Below are 16,610 nucleotides of genomic sequence, written 5' to 3' on the forward strand. Positions count from 1 at the left end.
CATTCATTGCAGAAAACCCCGCTTCGCAGAGATATGTTGGAAATGGAAGCAATGTTTTCAGTGCTTTCGTGGCTGTCTCAGGATATTCAGCCTTGACTTTGATCCAGAATGCCGGCAGAGATGTTATGTCAAACATACTTTTCAGCCCGTCGTCATTTGCAAGCTCGAGGAGTTGATCTTCTTCCCACACTGACATGGATGATGCGTGGGTAAAGACCTCGCATGCATTCAAGTTCAACAGTGTGTGACAGGGAATGAGGAAAGGTGCAGCTGACTCATATCGTTTCATATCGCCAAATCATATCGTTTCCTCGTGGCCCGGTGGTTGGGGACCACTCTTAGCACGAAGAGAGACCAATCAGGATGCTTGCTCTCCCTCTCCCTCTCAAAAACATCATTTTCCGGGATATTGTATATAATTTCCAGGCATCAGGGAGCCACTATCAATATGTGGGAGACTCCCGGAATTTCCGGGAAAGGTGGAATGCCCAGATTCAATACTTTGAATGTTTCTGTCTTCTCTACCATTTCGGTATTTCTAAAGACTGTTTATTGTCCTCACTAATTTAAAAAAAACTGTTAAAACCTTAAGTTCCTTGAACTATTAATCTAAAACTCGTGACCTCTGTGTTACCTATTTACTTTTTAATTATTTGCACAATTTGTATTCTTTTGCACATTGGTTGTTTGTCAGCCTTTGCTATTTATAGCTATTTAAACATTCTATTGTATTGCTTTATATTCCTGTGAATGCATGCAAGAAAATGCATCTCGAGGTGACATACATACGATAATAAATTTTCTTCGAACTTTGAACTATTAAATCATTTCATAAAAAATTAAGACATAGAAATATCACATTTAAGTCCGTAATTTAGAAATTGTAAATACTAATACTTTTAACTGCTTCTCATAACTGATTTCTATGCAAATTGGTAGAAAAATGTTCCCTTATGACTCCTCGTTAGTATTACTTCCGCATCTTTGCACTTCCTGATTGGGGCCTGGATAAAGAAATATTCTAAACAAACCTCAACAAATTTTGGTCTCCTATACCTACTTATGTTGAAATCAGAAACTCGCCAGCACATTGGCTTGAATCATAGAGCAGGGTAGATGTTGTTTCACAAAAACAATTTGGAATTTAAGCAACGATTAATCTTTTCTTACTGTACTGGCACAGAGCTGGAAGATCATTGGTACTGACAGAAGGCTTGATTGGCATCAGTTAGTCATCATTTCACTGCAGATTGCTGAGTGTGGCCATTGTAATGGGAAGAAGGTAGCTTCATCTGGGAGACGGGAAGGTAATGGAAAATAGCAAGCAATCACATATAGGGTGAAGGTCTACATCTGAGGCCGGAGGTCAGGTAGGAGATTGACAGAGAAGGAATTCCATCAGCTGATACACATAGGGAGGCTCTTGAAGGGCAATGATTAAAAGATAAGTGAGTGGCCAAATTTAGCAGGCATTGAGAGGAAACTGAAAAGCAGAAATTAAGCAAGGTAATAGATCAATAAAGACAGTTTGATGGACAGAACAGTGAAAGGCTGCTGTTTAAGCACAAAGGATGAGGGAATAAAGATGATCACCTTGAGATGGAACAGTGCAGATTCCTATTCAATGCAGAACACATTTAGATGGTAAATTTAAAAGCCATTGAGCCTGTAATAAAATAACTAGCAGCTTGATCTTCCTAATAATATGCATTCTGGTGTGTTTTCAATTATAGTTAGAAAATGTTATATTAAACTTTTCAACATCGGTTTGACATTTTTTCACCTTTGACTTATTACATTTTGTTACAGGAATATAAGTAACAGAAGCAAGAATGGTCCAGATGCCCCTAGAGCCTATTTCATCATTCAGTGTTTGAGGTGACAGGGCTCGGAATCACGTTCTCCTGCTCAGTTTCCTTAACCGTCCAATGCCCTGTAGTCTGAGAATATTTATTGGATGGGCTCAGAACTCTATCTCTGCACAACCATGGGAATTGCCCTGTGAGGAGTGATAAAGCAGACAGAGCCTACAGAGTTTAGAATACTGAAGGGTGACTTAATTGAAAGACACAAAAATTGCAGAATTGACGATGCCTCCTGCGGCTACAGTATGTAGAATCAACGGCCATAGACTCAGAATATCGGGGTCACTGATCCAGGCGAGAGATGAAAAGAAATTTCCACTACAAAAAGGCAAGGAATCTTTTGAATTCTCTGCCTGTGTAGAGTCAAGGTAGAGATTGATAGATTTTTAGACTTCAAGGGGATTATAGGGATAGAGCAAGAAGTACTGCCAAGTATTGCTTCAGGTGTGATAGAATCGGAGGGACAAGAGGGGGAGGTGTTGCATTGCTTGTCAGAGAAAATATTACAGTGGTGCTCTGGCAGAATAGATTAGAGGGCTCGTCTAGGGAGGCTATTTGGGTGGAATTAAGGAATGGAAAAGGTGTAGTAACACTTATAGGGGTGTATTATAGACCACCAGATGGGGAGCGAGAATTGGTGGAGCAAATTTGTAAGGAGATAGCAGATATTTGTAGTAAGCACAAAGTTATGATTGTGGGAGATTTTAATTTTCCACACATTGACTGGGAAGCCTACTCTGTAAAAAGGCTGGATGGTTTGGAGTCTGTAAAACGTGTGCAAGATAGTTGTTTGCAGCAATACATAGAGGTACCAACTAGAGAAGGGGCAGTGTTGGATCTCCTGTTAGGGAATGAGGTAGGTCAGGTGACGGGGGTTTGTGTTGGGGAGCACTTCGGATCCAGTGATCACAATGCTATTAGTTTCAATATAATTATGGAGAAGGATAGGTCTGGACCCAGGGTTGAGATTTTTGATTCGAGAAAGGCTAACTTTGAGGAGATGCGAAAGGATTTAGAAGGAGTGGATTGGGACAAATTGTTTTATGGTAAGGATGTAATAAAAAAATGGAGGTCATTTAAAGGTGAAATTTTGAGGGTACAGAATCATTATGTTCCTGTTAGGTTGAAAGGAAAGGTTAAAAGTTTGAGAGAGCCATGGTTTTCAAGGGATATTGGAAACTTGGTTCAGAAAAAGAGAGATATCTACAATAAATATAGGCAGCATGGAGTAAATTAGGTGTTTGAAGAATATAAAGAATGTAAAAAGAATCTTAAGAAAGAAATTAGAAAAGCTAAAAGAAGGTATGAGGTTGCTTTGGCAAGTAAGGTGAAAGTAAATCCAAAGGGTTTCTACAGTTATATTAATAGCAAAAGGATAGTGAGGGATAAAATTGGTCCCTTAGATAACCAGAGTGGACAGCTATCTGTGAAGCCAAAAGAGATAGAGGAGACTTTGAACAATTTCTTTTCTTCGGTATTCATTAAGGAGAGGAATATTGAATTGTGTAAGGTAAGGGAAACAGGTAGGAAAGTTATGGAAACTATGATGATTAAAGAAGAGGAAGTACTGGCGCTTTTAAGGAATATAAAAGTGGATAAGTCTCCGGGTCCTGACAGGATATTTTCTAGGACCTTAGGGGAAGTTAGTGTGGAAATAGCAGGGACTCTGACAGAAATATTTCAACTGTCATTCGAAACAGGGATGGTGCCGAAGGATTGGCATATTGCTCATGTTGTTCCAATGTTTAAAAAGGGTTCTAAAAGTAAACCTAGCAATTATCGGCCTGTGAGTTTGACGTCAGTGGTGGGTAAATTGATGGAAAGTATTCTTAGAAATGGTATATATAATTATCTGGATAGACAGGGTCTGATTAGGAACAGTCAACATGGATTTGTGCGTGGAAGGTCATGTTTGACAAATCTTATTGAGTTTTTTGAAGAGGTTACTAGGAAAGTTGATGAGGGTAAAGCGGTAGCTGTCGTCTATATGGACTTCAATAAGGCCTTTGACAAGGTTCCACACGTAAGGATAGTTAGGAAGGTTCAATCGTTAGGTATTAATATTCAAGTAGTAAAATGGATTCAGCAGTGGCTGGATGGGAGACGACAGAGAGTAGTGGTGGATAACTGTTTGTCAGATTGGAGGCCGGTGACTAGTGGTGTGCCTCAGGGATCTGTACTGGGTCCAATGTTGTTTGTCATATACATTAATGATCTGGATGATGGGATAGTAAATTGGATTAGTAAGTATGCAGATGATACTGAGATAGGTGTAGTTGTGGATAATGAAGTAAGTTTTCAAAGCTTGCAGAGAGATTTAGGCCAGTTAGAAGAGTGTGCTGAAAGATGGCAGATGGAGTTTAATGCTGATAAATGTGAGGTGCTACATTTTGGTAGGCCTCATCAAAACAGGACATAGATGGTAAATGGTAGGGCATTGAAGAATGCAGTGGAACAGAGGGATCTAGGAATAATGGTGCATAGTTCCCTGAAGGTGGAATCTCATGTGGATAGGGTGATGAAGAAAGCTTCTGGTATGCTGGCCTTTATAAATCAGAGCATTGAGTATAGGAGTTGAGATGTAATGTTGAAATTGTACAAGGCATTGGGGAGGTCAAATTTGGAGTATTGTGTACCGTTCTGGTCACCAAATTATAGGAAAGATGACAACAAAATAGAGAGAGTACAGAGAAGATTTATTAGAATGTTACCTGGGTTTCATCTCCTAAGCTACAGAGAAAGGTTGAACAAGTTGGGTCTTTATTCTTTGGAGCGTAGAAGGTTAAGGGGGGACTTGATAGAGGTATTTAAAATTATGAGGGGATTGATAGAGTTGACGTGGATGGGCTTTTTCCATTGAGAGTGGGGAGATTCAAACAAGAGGACATGAGTTCAGAGTTAAAGGGCAAAAGTTTAGGGGTAACATGAGAGGGAACTTCTTTACTCAGAGAGTGGTAGCTGTGTGGAATGAGCTCCCAGCAGAAGTGGTTCAGGCAGGTTCGATATAGTCATTTAAAGTTAAATTGGTTAGTTATATGGACAGGGAAGGAATGGAGGGTTATGGGCTGAGTGCAGGTCGGTGGAACTAGGTGAGAGTAAGCATTCAGCACAGACTAGAAGGGCCGAGATGGCCTGTTTCCGTGATGTAATTGTTATATGATTGTTATATATGATTATAAGGAAAGATTAAATGTTGAATATGGAACAGTACAGCAGAGGAACAAGCCCTTCAGACCATTATATCGTATGCCTGCACATGATGCATATCCCCCCATCTCTCAAATATCTTTCAAAAATCATTGCACTCTGGCATGGTGCCAGAGGACTGGAAAATTGAAAACATTCCTCCACTCTTTAAGAAAGGAGGAAGGCAGTAGGAAAGAAATTATAAAGCAGCTAGCCTGACCTCAGTGGTTGGGAAGATATTAGAGTCAATTATTAAGGATGAGGTGAAGGAGTACTTGGTGACACAGGACAAGATAGTATTAAGTCAGCATGGTTTCCTTCAGGAAAAACCTTGCCTGACAAACCTGTTCAAATTCCTTGAGGAGATTACAAGTAAGATAGATAAAGGGGATGTAGTGGATGTTGTATATTTGGATTTTCAGAAGTCCTTTTACAAGGTCCCACACATGAGGCTGCTTACCGAGTTAAGAGCCAATGGTATTACTGGAAAGTTACTTCCGTGGTTAGAGCATTGGCTGATTGTTAGTTGGCAGTGAATGGGAATAAAAGGATCCTTTCCTGACTAGTGGTGTTCCGCAGTGGTCAGTGTTGGGACCACTTCTTTTTATTCTGTATATAAATGATCTAGATGATTGAATACACGGCTTTGTTGCCAAGTTTGCAGATGAAACAAAGATTGGTGGAGGGGCAGGTAGTGTTGAGGAAACAGGTAGGATGCAGAAGGACTTAGACAGATTAGGAGAATGGGCAGGAAAGTGGCAAATGAAATACAATATTGGAAAATGCATGGTTATGCACTTTGGTAGTAGAAATAAACGTGCGGACTATTTTCTAAATGGGGGGAGGAAATCCAGGAATCTGAGATGCAGAGGGACTTGGGAATCCTTGTGTAGAACACCCTAAAGGTTAACTTGCAGGTTGAGTCGGTGGTGAGAAAGGAAAATGGCATGTTAGCATTCATTTCAAGAGGTCTAGAATACCAGAGCAGGGATGTGATGCTGAGGCTTTATAAGGCATTGGTGAGACCTCACCTTGAGTATTGTGAACAGTTTTGAGCCCGTCACCTTAGAAAAGATGTTCTGGCATTGGAGAGGGTCCAGAGGAGGTTCACAGGGATGATTCCAGGAATGAAAGGGTTATCATACGAGGAACGTTTGATGGCTCTGGGTCTGTATTCGCTGGAATTCAGAAGGATGAGGGGGGATCTCATTGAAACCTTTTGAATGTTGAAAGGCCGAGACAGAGTAGATGTGGAAAGGATGTTTTCCATGGTGGGAGAGCTCAGGACAAAAGGGCACAGCCTCAGGATAAAGGGGCGCCCTTTCAAAACAGAGATATGGAGAAATTTCTTTAGCCAAAGGGTGGTGAATTTGTGAAATTTGTTGCCACATGCAGCTGTGGAGGCCAGGTCGCTGGGTGTATTTCAGGCAGAGATTGATAGGTTCTTGATTGGACATGGTCTCAAAGCTTAAGGGGAGAAGGCCGGAAACTAGGGTTGAAGAGGAGATAGAAAAAAGAATCAGCCATGATGGAATGGCAGAGCAGGCTCAATGGGCTAGATGGCCTAATTCTGCTCCGATGTCTTATGGTCCTATGGTCTTACTTCCTGCTCACTCCTGTGTCTATCTAAATGTCTCTGTCACTATCTTATATGCTTCCAGGGCCAGATTGAAAAGGTCAGGGTGTCAGGGCCAGAGGTTAGGGCCAGGTCAGTCAGATGGCTGCTCTATGAGGTTTACTCTTCTCTGCCCTGAACTGAGGTTATGGCATGCTCCTGAATCGGCTGCAGTACTGCCTGGCTTTGTGTCTGTGGATTCACTTTTGAGAACTTCAGTTCTAAATGCTATTTGCTTACTGTTATTGTTTGCATGCTTTTTTCTCTCTGCACATTAGGTGTTTGATGGTCTTTTTAATGGGTTGGTTTGGGTAGCTTTGAGTTGTGGCTGCCTGGAAGGAGACAAATGTTGAGGTTGTATAAAGTATAAGTACTTTGATAATAAATATACCACAAACTTCAAACTTTGAAACTTACTAATCAGCCCACGTAGATTTTCATCCAAATTATATATATCAATATGTATATCAGTATATATTATTATATATGATTTATAGATCAATGTGACAATAATAAACCACTTTACTAAGTTACAATACTGTGCAAAACTGTGAGACACATATACATATAGCTAGGGTGCTTAAGACTTTTGCACAGTACTGTATATTATGTCTTTGAACTTGAGCACATCGACATGAAGTTGTTGCAGGAAAGCAGCATCCATCATCAGGGCTCCCCCCAACCCCCACCCCATCTCCCAGGCCATGCTCTCTTCTCACTGCTCCCATCAGGTGGAGGGTGCAAGAGCCTCAGGACTCGCACTACCAGTTACTACCCCTCAACCATCAGGCTCTGAAATAAAAGAGGATAACAACACTCACTTGCCCCATCATTGAAATGTTCACTTTAAAGACTCTTTATCTCATTATCGCATGTTTTTGTTACTTATACTTGCCTTTACACAGTTTGTTGTATTCTGCACTCTGGTTGATCTTTCATTGATCCGGTTATAGTTACTATTCTATAGGTTTGTTGAGTATGCCTGCTGGGAAATGAATGTCAGGGTTGTATATAGTGGCATCAACGTACTTTGATAACCAACTTTACCTTGAAATTTGTTCTCATTCCTCTGGAATTTTTTCTCTTTCAAAAACTTATCTAGTTTCCTTTTGAAGGCTACAATTGAACCTTCCTCAACTACTTCCCATGATTGTATTCCATTGCTAGACGTGTGGTTTGTAGGAGAAAGATCAGTTTTTGCTCTTTCTAATCACTTCCATTCGGTGCCCTTTGGCTCTTGTCAATGGAAGCAGTTTTTTTTCTTTTTTACCACCTTGAAATATCTCTTGGCGATCCCACATCGACCTTCTCTGATCAAAAGAGAAAATCCTCAGCATTTTCAGTCTATCCAGTCACTTTAAGTCCCTTAAATTCACCATCCGTGTTCCTCCTGAACACAAGAGATGATGAAATCCAGAGTACCACACGCAAAATGCTGGACTGAGACCCTTCATCAGGACTAGAAATGAAGTGGGAAGAAGGCAGAATAAGAAGGTGGAATGAGGGGAAGGAGTACGGACTGGCAGGTGATTGATGAATGCAGGTGATGGTAATATAGGTGGGTGGGGGAGGGGGGATGAAGTGAGACACTGCGTGGTGATGGATGGAGAAGGTAAAGGGCTGAAGAAGGAATCTGATAGGAGAAGGGAATTAATCATGGGAGAAAGGGAAGGAGTAGGAACACTTGAGGGAAGTGTTGGGCAGGTGAGGAGAAGAGAAGGGGTGAGGGGGGGGATCCAGAATGGAAAATGAAAAGAGATGGGGGGGGCAGAAATGAACAGAAGTTGGAAAAATTGATATTCATTACATCAGGTCGGAGCCTACCCAGTGTAGAAGCTGTTGCTCCTCCATCCTGAGAGTGACCTCATTGTGCCAGTGGAGGAGGCCATGGACTGACGTGTCAGAATGAGAATTGGGAGTGGAATTGAAATGATTGGCCACTGGGAATTCCTGCCCATTGTTGATGAAGCAAAGATGCTCATGATAATTCACCAAATGGGAGGTAATTCTAAAAAGCTTTTTCTATACCATCCTGAATGCCTTCACATTACTCCCAGGTCTGGGCATGACAGGCGGGACAGTCTCCATCTAAACTGTAAGGAAGAAGCTGCAATCCCTGTTATGGACCAACCTATAGTTAAATCATTGTTTCTAGGTGATGGGCCAGACCATCATTATTGTCAGGGGTTATTAAGAACAGATTCACAGAGTTGAATCAATGTGTACAATTACCGTTATCTCACTTGGAATAGTTCTACGTATGGCACAACATCAAATAGAATTATGCAAACTAATAATTCTCTTGGCAATATGTAATTAATTTTTTTTGCAGAAATGTATAATAAATGACTAAAAGGCACTAGCACTAGGAGACTTATTGTGAAAAAGAACTCTGGAACATTTCCCTGAATTTGAAGTATTTATATTAAATATTAAATGGCTATATAAAGTCCTTTCTTTTTTTTTAATAACTGTGGATCAGAATCAGGTTTAATAACATTGGCATATGTCGTGAAATTTATAATGCCGCAGCAGTTCAATGCAATATATAATAATAATAAACTGTAAATTACAGTGTATATATATGTGTGTGTGTATATATATAAAATAGTTAAAATTAAGTAGTGCAAAGAAGTAGTGAGTTAATTAGTGTTCGTGGGTTCAATGTCCATTCAGAAACCTGATGACAGAGGGGAAGAAGCTATTCTTCAATTGATAAGTGTGTGCTATTAGGGTCCTGTACCTCCTTCCTGATGGTAGCAATAAGAACAGGGCATGTCCTGGGACCTGGGGGATGGTGGTCCTTAATGAAGGATCGCTCCTTAAAGGTGTCTTGGACACGATGAAGGCTAGTGCCCATGGTGGAGCTGACTAAATTTGCAACTCTCAGCAAGGACTCGTGATTGTGGAATAAATATAAAACTTGAGTATACGCTCAGTGGCCATTTTATTAGTTACCTCCAGTACCTAATAAAGTGGCTACCGAGTGTATGTTCGTGATCTTCTTCTGCTATAGTCCATCTACTTCAAGGTTTGAAATGTTGTGCATTCAAAGATGCTCTTCCACAGACCACAGTTGTAACATGTGGTTATTTAAGTTACGTCACCTTCCTGTCAGTTTGAACCAATCTGGCCATTCTTCACTGACCTCTCTCATTAATAAGGTGCTTTCACCAACAGAACTGCTTCTCACTGGATTTTTTTTGTCTGTTTCTTGCACCATTCTCTGTAAACTCTAAAGTGTTATGCACGAAAATCCCAGGAGATCAGCAGTTTCTGAAATAACCTACCCTGCCTGACACCAACAATCATTCCACAGTGAAAGTCACTTAGATCATATTTCTTCCCCATTCTGATATTTGGTCTGAACAACAACTGGACCTCTTGACAATGTCTGCATGTTTTCATGATTGAGTTGCAGCCACATGATTGGCTAATTTGATATTTGCATTAATGAGCAGCTGTACAGGGATACCTAATAAAATGGCCACTGGCTGTAGACTTCACTAAAAGCAAAGGACTTTATAGATAGCTTCAAATGCTCAAGTCCAAGAGGTATTGAATGGGATAATAATTAATGACTAGTGATAGTTGTGAGCATGTTATTCTGGCGCCAGAAGCATGTTGACATTTGCAGGCTGCCCAATACAATCCTCACTGATTTGATTTGAAACAAATGACACATTTTACTCTATGTTTCAACGTACATGTGACAAATAAAGCTAACCTTTAATGATTAGTTTTATTTGTCACATTGAAACATATGGTGAAATGCTGTATTTCATGCTGTGAAGGTCATTTGCATCAACAACCTGCACAATCAAAGGATAGGCTTGGGGCACCCAGCCAATACACCAGGCCTCCAGCACCATATAGCATGCCCAGTGCTTCGCTAAGCACCTTCGCTCCGTCCGACACAAAAATCGGGATCTCCCCGTGGTCACCCATTTCAATTCTATTTCCCATTCCCATTCCGACATGTCAGTCCATGGCCTCCTCTAATGTCGTAATGAGGCACACTCAGATTGGAGGTGCGACACCTTATATTCCATCTGGGTAGCCTCTAACCTGATGGCAAGAACACTGATTTCTCAAAACTTTTGGTAATGGCCTATCCTCCCTCCATCACTAGTCTCCATTCCTGTTTTCATCTCTCACCATATCTCTTTGCGTGCCCATCACCTCCCTCTGGTTCTCGTCCCCCCTCTCTTTCTTCCATAGTCTTCTGTCCTCCCTATTCAGATTCCCTCTTCTCCCGCCCTTCCTCTTTCACCAATCAAATTCCCAGCTCTTCACTTCACCCCATCTTCCTCTTCCCATTTCACTATCACCTACCACCTTGTACTTCTTCCTCCTCTCCCCTCATCTTCTTGCTCTGACTTCTCACCTTCCTTTCCAGTCCTGAAGAAGGGTCTTGGCCCAAAACGTGGACTGTTTATTCTTTTCCATGGATGCTGCCTGGCCTTGTGAATTCCTCCAACGTTTTGTGTACATTGCTTTGGATTTCCAGCATCTGCCGATTTGATCACGTTTCACTTACTAAACTATATATCTTTGGAATGTGTGAGTAGCCAGAGGAAGCTCACACAGTCATGGGGAGAGCGTACAAACTCGTAATATGCTATGGTAAGATTTGAACCCGGATCATGGGCACAGTAAAGCATTCTGCTAACTGCTATACTACCGTACCACACTACAATAAAGTGATTGATCTATTACTGGATGATATTTCACAAGTAGTTGGCTGTGTGTTGTTCTCCCGGCCAATGTGAGTTATGTCACTACAGGAAAAAAACAACTTGATAATCAATTGAGAGAGAACAAGAATGACTGATTTGCTATGAGTGCATACGTAAGAAATATAACAATACATAAACTGTTTACAGTCACATTTACTGTACTGTACACTGTCTGAGACACTCCAGATATATATATATATATATATATATATATATATATATATATATATGTGCCCTGACGATGGGTGCAGCATTTCATGCAAATGTGCTCAATGGTAGGAAGAGAGTCAGCCGTGATGAAGAACCAGGCCATATCCATAACCAGGATCGATGGACTGGGCCATATTGATTACATTTTGTAGGATTGATGGACTGGGCCGTATTGATTACATTTTGTAGGATTGATGGACTGGGCCGTATTGATTACATTTTGTAGGATTGATGGACTGGGCCGTATTGATTACATTTTGAAGGATCGATGGACTGGGCCGTATCCACTACATTTGTAGGTTTGATGGACTGGGCCGTATTGATTACATTTTGAAGGATCGATGGACTGGGCCGTATTGATTACATTTTGAAGGATCAATGGACTGGGCCGTATTGATTACATTTTGAAGGATCGATGGACTGGGCTGTATCCATTACATTTAATAAGATTGATGGACTGGGCCGTATTGATTACATTTTGAAGGATCGATGGACTGGGCCGTATTGATTACATTTTGAAGGATCAATGGACTGGGCCGTATTGATTACATTTTGAAGGATCGATGGATTGGGCTGTATCCATTACATTTAATAAGATTGATGGACTGGGCCGTATTGATTACATTTTGAAGGATCGATGGACTGGGCCGTATTGATTACATTTTGAAGGATCGATGGACTGGGCCGTATTGATTACATTTTGAAGGATCGATGGACTGGGCCGTATTGATTACATTTTGAAGGATCGATGGATTGGGCTGTATCCATTACATTTAATAAGATTGATGGACTGGGCCGTATTGATTACATTTTGAAGGATCGATGGACTGGGCCGTATTGATTACATTTTGAAGGATCGATGGACTGGGCCGTATTGATTACATTTTGAAGGATCGATGGACTGGGCCGTATTGTTTACATTTTGAAGGATCGATGGATTGGGCCGTATTGATTACATTTTGAAGGATCGATGGATTGGGCTGTATCCATTACATTTAATAAGATTGATGGACTGGGCCGTATGCAATACACTTCGTTGGATTGATGGACTGCACCGTTTCCACTATATTTGTAGGTTTGATGGACTGGGTTGTATCCAATACATTTTGAAGGATTGATGGACTGGGCCATATGCAATACATTTCGTTAAAATTCACTGAACAATTACACACTTACAGGTAATTATATAAAACTTCTTTGCAAGCATAGGAAAGTTGAATTACAAGATGAATACTTGAAAAAGAAAAAATATAACAATTCTACACCCTAATTGAACAGAACTGCACACAGAACACCCAAGTACAGTCTAGCTGGTGTTTGGCAAAGTTCCAACATAACATCTTACCTCTTATATTCTTGCCTCTCACTTATGCTTTTTTTCACCATCCCTTATTGTTCTGTGTTTCCATTTGAAGTAACAATGGATTTGGACTCCTTGATCTCTTCGTGCTATACCATTTACTAATGTTGCTTACAGAAGCAAATAATCTGTTCTTACCTTGTCTGGAATTTATGTGGATCCAGTGACATTGGTTACAGACTACCAGTGGGATATTCTGTTCAAGGGAAATTAAGGATGATTTTAAGACGCTGTGTTTACCAGCCATATGCAAGATTTGAAGAGCAGGAGGAACTCAGCATGTCAGACAGTATCTATGGACGTTTCAGACCGAAAACCTTCATCAGGGGTGGAGAGGAAGGGGGAGGAAGCCAGAATATCAAGGTGGGGGCAGAGGCAGGAGTACAAACTGGCAGGTGATAGCTGAAGCCAGATGAGTGGGTGGGAAGAATGGGGGGGGGGGTTGATAAAATAAGAAGATTGGAGGTTCAATTGTTCTTTCTTTCCTCTCCTTTCTATAATTATTATGTGATAGATATTATATGGAGATTTGTGACAAATATAATTATATGATATATATGTACAGTATCTGAAATACATCTTATGGAAATGTGTTTGGTGATGAAATTCAATAGAAAATAGTTTTTTTAAAAAGATGAAGGGCTGAAGAAGAAGGAATCGGATAGGAGAGGAGAGTGGGCCATGGGAGAAAGGGAAGGAGAAGGGGCATCAGAGTGAGGTGGTAGGCCGATGAGGAGATGAGAGGGAGTGAGAGGGGAGTCATAGAACATAGAACCTAGAAAATCTACAGCACATTACAGGCCCTTCAGTTGTGCCGACCATGTAACCTACTCTAGAAGCTGCCTAGAATTTCCCTACTGCGTAGCCCTCTATTTTTCTAAGCTCCATGTACCTATCTGAGTCTCTTAAAAGACCCTATTGTATCTGCCTCCACCACCATCACAGCAGTACATTCCAAGTACCCACTACTCTCCGTGTGAAAAAACTTTCCCCTGACGTCCACTCGGTACCTACTTCCAGTCAGCTTAAAACTGTGCCCCCTCGTGTTAGCCATTTCAGCCCTGGGAAAAGGCCTCTGACTATCCACACGATCAATGCCTCATCATCTTATACACAATAGGGAATGGAAAAAGAGGGTCGGGGATGGGTCAGAAATTACCAGAAGCTTGAGACACCAATGTTCATACCACCAGGTTGGAGGCTACCCACACAAAATAACACTGTAGCAGTTGATGATGCAGTTGTGTAGAACAATGGTTAAACGCTTTCAGACATTTCGATGACCATATCCGAACACAGATTTTTGTCATGTGTAAACAGATTCTGCCCATGAGCAATTAATTAACCCAAATTAAACTGAAGCCTTAATGTGATTACGCCACTTTTAGTAATTACTGCACCTCCACCTTTACTGCCAAGAAATCAGAGGTGGAATTAGACTCTGTTGGAAGCCGTCTTTATAGCAGTGTGAAATCCCAGTGGAAGCAAACATTAGCTGGTGTATTTTAATGAGAAAACTGCTGAGGAGTCAGGATATTACGAAGAATTAAAATTAGTAAGATTGATATGAGAGTCAGTTACTCATGCAGATTCAAATTTGATTGCAAAGCAGCACCCTGCTCATCTGGGAGAGCCCAATAAATAAGTAAAAGAAAACTGTTGGTCTCTGCATTTTATGGCGTTTGATGTCATTAATGTCTCATAAACAAGATCTGTTAATGACTGAAAACTATTCTTGTACAACCTTCACAACACAAGGTAATGGAATTACTGAATGACAATGAGCACAGGAGGGAAACAGAGTGAGAAGGTGGTGGTGTTGCTCAGAGGTCGGATGCAGAGCTAGAACACTGGAACCTGGCAACTGATGCTAGACATGTTGTACTTGCACTTTCTGAGGCAAAGAATGGTGTGTGTGTGTGTGTGTGTGTGTGTGTGCGTGTGTGCGTGTGCACATTGTACACATGTGAACACAAATATGTAAAGGAACAACGTATGTGCTCAAAGAAATTAATCTGCTACACTTTGTCTGAAAAGTGTGCATGTGACCCCCCCCCCCAACCTTATTATAGAGATTAGTTTGGGTTTAACTCCTTGCTTCAGAGGCTGAGTGTGTTTTGACCCACTTGTTTGACCCTCGGTGTGGAACTGTGTGTTTCACCCTCTTGTTTTAGAGGGGTATGCCTGAACTTCCAGACCACAAAATCAGGTTTAATATCACCAGCATATATAGATAGACAGATAGATAGATAGATAGACAGATGGATAGATAGATAGCTAGATAGACAGATAGTTAAATTAGGTAAGTAGTGCAAAAATGGAAATTAAAGAAGTAGTGAGGTAGTGTTCTTGGGTTCAATGTTCATTAAGAAATCGGATGGCAGGAATCATTAGAAACGCTGCACAAGTAATTCTGTTCAAAGGTAACATCTATTGTGCTGGGTGCAGTTTGATTTACATGTTTTCAGTTCTTGCTAACACTGGTGTCAGAGACATGTATTTCTTTTGTTTGTTTCACTCAGTGCTTTTGCCTTACCCAGTTATGGTGTTACCCTGATGCTGACAGTTCCATTCTCTGACACAAGTCCCACCCCCACAGATACTTTGGTGACCTTGTTGCCAGTCACGATGAAGGATTGCCATTCAATGTTCAAAGTATGTATGCCAGATACAACCCTGAGATTCATCTGCTTGCAGGCAGCCACAGAACAAAGGAACATTATAGAATTCACGAAAAAACTCACACCACAAAGATGGTCGATCATCTAATGTGAAAAAAGATCAATTAAAAAAGTAAATAAATAATACTCAGAACATGAACTGCAAGGTCCCCGAAAGTCAGTGGGCAGGTGTGGAGCCAGCTTAGCAATGAGGTGATTGCCGATGGCTGCAGACCACACTTGTAGAATCAGTTCAGTGCTGAGGTGAGTGAAGCTTCACAGAATCGTGAACTTTGGCCTTGACACCTTAACCTTCCAAATCTGGCTCAGCGCTTAAATCGGCAAAACATCTGTTTGATTATCACTCTCGAGCCAGGCTGCCGCTGCTTTAATCCGACCTGCTGTTTTGATCAGGTCCCAAGTCCACTCCAACAATGTTCATGGCTATATCTGCATTCTTGAGAATACTGTACCTCAAAAAATGCCGGGTTGAACAGACAGCTCCATTGCACAACTCCAAAATGTAAACTACAGGGTGAATTGCAGTGATCACAGTGTGGAAAATGTATATTTAACAGAATAGTTAGTAGTTTTGTTTGCTGCCTGCAAAGCATTGCATTGTCTCACCAGCACCATCTTAACAAGCCAAAATATTAATTGCTTATTACCCTTCATAGATGCTGCCTGACTTGCTGAGTTCCTCCAGCATTTTGTGTGAGTTACTTCATGTGATATGTGGAGACCAGGGAGGGACTGGCAGGTCGGATGTGATGGTTAGCAAGTTATACACTCACAGTTTAACACTGCCTGATTTAAATAAATAATTGTGTTTCTCTCTCCCATAGATGCTGCCTGATCTACTGAATATTGTCAGCACCTTCATATTTCTGTACTTGGCTTCTGAGTTACAAATGAACGTGTTTCATTTGATGAACAGCCAGAATCATTAGGTCTAATTATACTGAAATGAACTAC

This window comes from Mobula birostris, chromosome 32, assembly GCF_030028105.1.
Source record: "Mobula birostris isolate sMobBir1 chromosome 32, sMobBir1.hap1, whole genome shotgun sequence".
NCBI lineage: Eukaryota > Metazoa > Chordata > Chondrichthyes > Myliobatiformes > Myliobatidae > Mobula > Mobula birostris.